The sequence below is a fragment of the Cryptococcus neoformans genome, chromosome 2, assembly GCF_000149245.1.
Source record: "Cryptococcus neoformans var. grubii H99 chromosome 2, complete sequence".
Lineage (NCBI taxonomy): Eukaryota > Fungi > Basidiomycota > Tremellomycetes > Tremellales > Cryptococcaceae > Cryptococcus > Cryptococcus neoformans.
This window is the reverse complement of record NC_026746.1, coordinates 842,442-849,941: the sequence shown is the minus strand read 5'-3', so window position 1 is coordinate 849,941 and position 7,500 is coordinate 842,442.

The window sequence follows — 7,500 nt, the reverse complement described above, 5'->3', positions numbered from 1 at the left end:
CAACACTACTCTCCCTCCAAAAAACTAGATATGCTCTTGTCTGCCAATGTCGAAGAAGGTAGCCGGGAACAAGAGCGTACTACCAAACCGGCCAACACAGACTCCTGCGAAAAGTTCCAAACTCTCGAATATAATAATAGAAACAACAAAAACCAACTCACAATCGATTTTTTCGTTCACAACAATGTTTATCCAGCTTTAATCGATTCCGGTGCCTCCACCAACTTCATCGACAGAAGATTCGTCCAAACCTTTGCCTTCAAAACAACAAAAATAGAAGAGGCAATCCCTTTATACCTGTTTAACGCTGCCGGTCAGCGAACTATGATTGAAGAAGAAGTCAACATCATGATTAATTTCCAGAAACCATTCGGACACACCTTACTTCGACTCCTCGTAACCGACATCGGCTCCTACCCTATTGTTTTAGGTATCACCTGGTTACAAGAACACAATCCGTCCATCAGCTGGGAAACACTTTCCATACACCCACCTGTATCACAGACAACAAAATTAGCCATGGCCATCACTGACGGCAAATCTCCAAAAGAAAAAACCGATGCCGAAATAGTACCTAAAGAATATCATCAATACTTAGACGTATTCGACAAGAAAAGTGCCGATACACTCCCTGAACATAGGTCTTTTGACCATCATATCCCTCTCGAAAAAGGACAGAACCCACCTTTCGGTCCCATATACAATCTCTCCGAAAAAGAACTCGAAGCTCTTCGCGAATACCTTGATGAGAATCTTAAAAAAGGTTTTATCCGACCGTCCGAATCACCAGCCGGAGCGCCCATACTCTTTGTTAAAAAGAAAGACGGATCGCTTAGGATGTGTGTCGATTACCGGGGAATCAACAAGATTACCATCAAGAATCGCTATCCTCTACCATTGATTGCCGAGCTCCTAGATCGACTCAAATCAGCCAAAGTCTTCACTAAGATTGACCTACGAGGAGCCTATAATTTACTTCGCATTAAGGCAGGCGAAGAATGGAAAACAGCTTTCCGTACTCGCTACGGGCATTTCGAATATTTGGTAATGCCGTTTGGCCTCACCAATGCCCCTGCATCGTTCCAACACCTCATGAACCACAACTTCCGCGATATGCTAGACATATTCGTTATTATCTACCTAGACGACATCCTCATCTACAGCCCAGACTTGAGGACTCACCAGTCACACGTCATACAAGTCCTAGATCGCCTCCGCCAAACCCATTTATATGCCAAAGCTTCAAAGTGCGAGTTCCACCAAACCTCAGTAGAGTTCCTAGGTTTCGTTGTCAGCGATCAAGGTCTATCGATGGACACCAAGAAAGTAAAGTCTATCACGGAATGGCCGATACCCCGCAATCTCCATGATACCCAATCCTTCCTTGGGTTCTGTAACTTCTACCGAAGGTTCATCAAGAACTACTCCAGCATCGCCAAACCCCTTATCGACCTGACCAAGAAAGACTTACCCTTTGTATGGGAAGAACCTCAACAAACATCTTTCGAAGCACTCAAAAAGAGCTTCACCTCTGTTGATCTCCTACGTCACTATGACCCGACCAAACAACTCATCCTTGAAACCAACGCCTCCGATTATGCCATCGCAGGTATTTTATCACATGAAATCGACAAGAAACTCGAACCAGTTGCTTTCTTCTCTCACAAAATGTTGCCTGCCGAGTTAAACTACCCCATTCACGACAAAGAAATGTTAGCGATTGTTTCAGCATTCAAAGAATGGCGACATTACTTTGAAGGTGCCAGAGAAACCATTCGTGTCTACACCGACCACAGAAGCCTGGAGTACTTTATGACTACCAAGCAACTCAATCGACGACAGGCGCGATGGTCTGAATTCCTAGCAGATTTTGATTTCAGTATCATCTACCGACCAGGCGTACAAGGCACTAAGCCTGACGCACTCACCCGAAGACACAATTATCATCCACTCGAGAAAGGCTCTAGCCTTACCACCACTGCCAACCCTCAGAATTTCCAGACTCTCCTTCGCCCTGGACAGTACTTGGGTGCGGCCACAACCGGACTCGATCGGTTGGAAATATCTTCGCCCATCAAGTCATTGTTGAAAACCGGTCTAGAAGCCGATGAGTCAGCAAAACCATTCTTGGACAAAGCCAATCATCCCTCCGAAGCTCACCCATATACTCGAGACGACGAAGGACTCCTCAGATATGGCGAATCATTCTATGTCCCAGCCACAAATGAGTTACGCACCCTCGTCACGAAAGAATGCCATGATGCACTCATCAGTGGGCATCCCGGACGACGCAAGACTATCCAACTCGTCCGACGCCATTACTGGTGGCCAGGCCTGAAAGGCTTCGTCAATCACTATATTGATTCTTGCGACCTTTGTTGCCGAACTAAGACAAGACGTCATCAGCCCTACGGCGAACTCAAGTCTCTACCCATTCCCCCGTACCCATGGTCATCTGTATCGATGGACCTCATTGAACAACTTCCACCATCTCATGGCTACAACACCATCCTTGTGATAGTAGACCGACTCACCAAGATGGCTCTCTTTATCCCCACAACGACTAGCCTCACCGCCGAAGAACTTGCCCAATTATATGTCACCCATGTCTTCTCCAAGCATGGGATTCCGACTAGTATCGTATCAGATCGTGGATCAGAATTCACATCCCGTTTTTGGCGAGCATTCACGCAACTCCTACGCATCGAGCTCGAACTCAGCACAGCTTTTCATCCAGAAACAGATGGACAAACCGAACGAGTAAACCAGGTCTTAGAACAATATCTGCGCTTGTATACCGATTATAAGCAAAAAGAATGGGCACCGCTACTCCCAGTGGCGGAATTCACTTACAACAATACGCCCCATTCGTCCACTACCATGTCCCCCTTCTTTGCCAACAAAGGGTACCATCCCCGGGCATCGTTCACTCCCGACGACAACGCCCCTATTTTCAGCCCACCTGCCAGAGCCTCCATCACCGACTTAAGCAAGCTCCATGAACACCTCCAGATCGAAATGTCCAAAGCACAAGAGAGTGCAGCACTACAGTTTGATAAGCACCGTGCCCCGCTTCCCGAATATACCGTTGGTAACAAAGTCTGGCTATCTGCCCGTAATATCAAAACAAAAAGACCCACCAAGAAATTAGATCACCGCTATCTTGGTCCCTACACCATTATCGCGCGCGTTTCTTCCCATGCGTATCGCCTTGATTTGCCGAAATCAATGCGCATCCACGACGTCTTTCACGTCCAGTTACTCGAGAAATATATTGAGAATGAGATACCAGGACGAACACAAGTCGCACCATCACCTATCGAAGTCGAAGGTGACCTAGAATATGAAGTCGAGTGTATCCTTGATCATCGATTTCACCGAAAACGCCGCCAATTCCTTATCAAGTGGCTCGGCTACAGTGCCGAACACAACAGTTGGGAACCCGAAACCGCTCTAGAAAATGCTTCAGAGATTGTTGATCAGTACAAATCAACACACCGATTATAGGAAATCAAGTTCATAGTAACAGCCACTTTATTTGATGTTTATTGAAATTATGGTCAAAAGAAAAGAGAAAGAAAGAACAATCTACCAACAGATCAAAGTTAAGACAGACCGAACAACAAAGCCCTCTAAGAGTTAGTGTTAGTTAGATATATCTATCGTAGTTTTATAGATCTTGCTTTTGTTTTGGATCGGAAGAAGAAAGACGAATCAATGGAAAACACACCTAGATTAAGAGAAGAATGGAAAACCGAACCATCACACGGGTCCTACTCCTCGGACGAGTCCTCCCCGTCATCACGCTTCCTCTTGCGCGACATACCCAATGCCACCAGCAACTCCTCCCGAAACCTCCCCCTCATCTCTTGCCTTTGGACTTCCAGCACCTCCTCCTCCATGAGGTAGGCAATGATTGCCTGCTGGACTCCCTCAAACGCGGTAGACATGTTGGTCTCACTACATTCACACATTAGCACGTAAATCTCCATGTCTTACAAACAAGCCACTGCGCCATTCACCTCGCGCTCGAGATAGGCGACGAAACCCCCCAATCTCTTATCTACCCTACCCATCAGCTCGTACATTTTCAACCCCCGACCTAACACTCACAACATCCGAACCCCTACCCCCGCTGGCATTGTGTGAGCACCTGTTACGACTCGTCCCCAACAAGGTCCGGCCTTGGAGACGAGATAGAAAGCCGTAGTTTAACTAAGCAATGAGATATATGTATGATATACCTCTTGACACTTGTCTGTTGGCGTATGGTATAGGACAGAGGTATATTCGCTTGGGAAGATCAGGCAAGCTTATATACTAGTGGAGTAAGTTTATGTCGAAGGTGGTGCAAGGTAAGACGAGAGCGAGCACTGGGAGCTCGAGGACCTTTCGCAAAGTAACTTATGAAATATTGATCTTCGAGGGGAAGAAGATCAAGATCGAGGACAGAGCTCCCCTTTATATACTTCTACAGAAATCTATTTATATCCCTTGAGGCCCAGCTGGAGGTCCAGCTGGAGGCCCAGTTCTTATCTCGGAGGTCCAGCTGGAGGTTCAGTTGGAGGTCCAGCTGGAGGTTCAGCTGGAGGTCCAGTTCTTTTCTCGGAGGTCCAGCTGGACCTTCTTATCTGCAACAATCTTGCTTTCCTTCATTACGTAACTCTCTCCTATGATCTCTTATTTCTTCTACTTCGTGCAGGCTCGTGACAATCGCCCCTCCTTCTAAAGACGGTCGCTCCGTCGTGCCGTCTGTGGCTCGATCTGATGTGGGCTTGTAACTGAAATCTAGCTGAAATCTAACTGAAATCTTGGTGAATCTCTGAAACGAATGTCTATGAACTGGTCGTAAATATTTTTTCTATGCTATGATCTATCGAGAACGAAAAACTGTGGTTGGGGAGTCAAAATCTAGGAACCGTCGAGTAATAGTGGGGGTGTCTGTTATCGCCCAAAAATTGTGTTATCGGTCATATGCGAAGATAAGAGCGCATTTTTGGATTGGGGATGTGCGCTGTGGGTCCATTGGAAGTCCAGCTGGAGGTCCAACTGGAGGTCCAACTGGAGGTCCAACTGGATGAACGGCGGTTATGGGGGAGACGGGAGTGGGAGGATTCTCGAGATATAAAAAGATGGGGATTTGGTGCAGGATCACCGAAGTTTCTCTATCCCCCAACAAAATCTTGTCTGCCTATTCATCTTTGATCTTTCCTTCATGCTTGAATCTACGTTTCAGCCTAGCCCGATGGTTAACAGTTGGTGTCTTGATGACCCATATGGGATTATTCGACAGTTCTNNNTCTCGAGCGCGAGGTGAATGGCGCAGTGGCTTGTTTGTAAGACATGGAGATTTACGTGCTAATGTGTGAATGTAGTGAGACCAACATGTCTACCGCGTTTGAGGGAGTCCAGCAGGCAATCATTGCCTACCTCATGGAGGAGGAGGTGCTGGAAGTCCAAAGGCAAGAGATGAGGGGGAGGTTTCGGGAGGAGTTGCTGGTGGCATTGGGTATGTCGCGCAAGAGGAAGCGTGATGACGGGGAGGACTCGTCCGAGGAGTAGGACCCGTGTGATGGTTCGGTTTTCCGTTCTTCTCTTAATCTAGGTGTGTTTTCCATTGATTCGTCTTTCTTCTTCCGATCCAAAACAAAAGCAAGATCTATAAAACTACGATAGATATATCTAACTAACACTAACTCTTAGAGGGCTTTGTTGTTCGGTCTGTCTTAACTTTGATCTGTTGGTAGATTGTTCTTTCTTTCTCTTTTCTTTTGACCATAATTTCAATAAACATCAAATAAAGTGGCTGTTACTATGAACTTGATTTCCTATAATCGGTGTGTTGATTTGTACTGATCAACAATCTCTGAAGCATTTTCTAGAGCGGTTTCGGGTTCCCAACTGTTGTGTTCGGCACTGTAGCCGAGCCACTTGATAAGGAATTGGCGGCGTTTTCGGTGAAATCGATGATCAAGGATACACTCGACTTCATATTCTAGGTCACCTTCGACTTCGATAGGTGATGGTGCGACTTGTGTTCGTCCTGGTATCTCATTCTCAATATATTTCTCGAGTAACTGGACGTGAANNGCTTCTAGGCCGGTTTTCAACAATGACTTGATGGGCGAAGATATTTCCAACCGATCGAGTCCGGTTGTGGCCGCACCCAAGTACTGTCCAGGGCGAAGGAGAGTCTGGAAATTCTGAGGGTTGGCAGTGGTGGTAAGGCTAGAGCCTTTCTCGAGTGGATGATAATTGTGTCTTCGGGTGAGTGCGTCAGGCTTAGTGCCTTGTACGCCTGGTCGGTAGATGATACTGAAATCAAAATCTGCTAGGAATTCAGACCATCGCGCCTGTCGTCGATTGAGTTGCTTGGTAGTCATAAAGTACTCCAGGCTTCTGTGGTCGGTGTAGACACGAATGGTTTCTCTGGCACCTTCAAAGTAATGTCGCCATTCTTTGAATGCTGAAACAATCGCTAACATTTCTTTGTCGTGAATGGGGTAGTTTAACTCGGCAGGCAACATTTTGTGAGAGAAGAAAGCAACTGGTTCGAGTTTCTTGTCGATTTCATGTGATAAAATACCTGCGATGGCATAATCGGAGGCGTTGGTTTCAAGGATGAGTTGTTTGGTCGGGTCATAGTGACGTAGGAGATCAACAGAGGTGAAGCTCTTTTTGAGTGCTTCGAAAGATGTTTGTTGAGGTTCTTCCCATACAAAGGGTAAGTCTTTCTTGGTCAGGTCGATAAGGGGTTTGGCGATGCTGGAGTAGTTCTTGATGAACCTTCGGTAGAAGTTACAGAACCCAAGGAAGGATTGGGTATCACGGAGATTGCGGGGTATCGGCCATTCCGTGATAGACTTTACTTTCTTGGTGTCCATCGATAGACCTTGATCGCTGACAACGAAACCTAGGAACTCTACTGAGGTTTGGTGGAACTCGCACTTTGAAGCTTTGGCATATAAATGGGTTTGGCGGAGGCGATCTAGGACTTGTATGACGTGTGACTGGTGAGTCCTCAAGTCTGGGCTGTAGATGAGGATGTCGTCTAGGTAGATAATAACGAATATGTCTAGCATATCGCGGAAGTTGTGGTTCATGAGGTGTTGGAACGATGCAGGGGCATTGGTGAGGCCAAACGGCATTACCAAATATTCGAAATGCCCGTAGCGAGTACGGAAAGCTGTTTTCCATTCTTCGCCTGCCTTAATGCGAAGTAAATTATAGGCTCCTCGTAGGTCAATCTTAGTGAAGACTTTGGCTGATTTGAGTCGATCTAGGAGCTCGGCAATCAATGGTAGAGGATAGCGATTCTTGATGGTAATCTTGTTGATTCCCCGGTAATCGACACACATCCTAAGCGATCCGTCTTTCTTTTTAACAAAGAGTATGGGCGCTCCGGCTGGTGATTCGGACGGTCGGATAAAACCTTTTTTAAGATTCTCAAAAAAGGTATTCGCGAAGAGCTTCGNGTTCTTTTTGGCCTATATGAGAAGT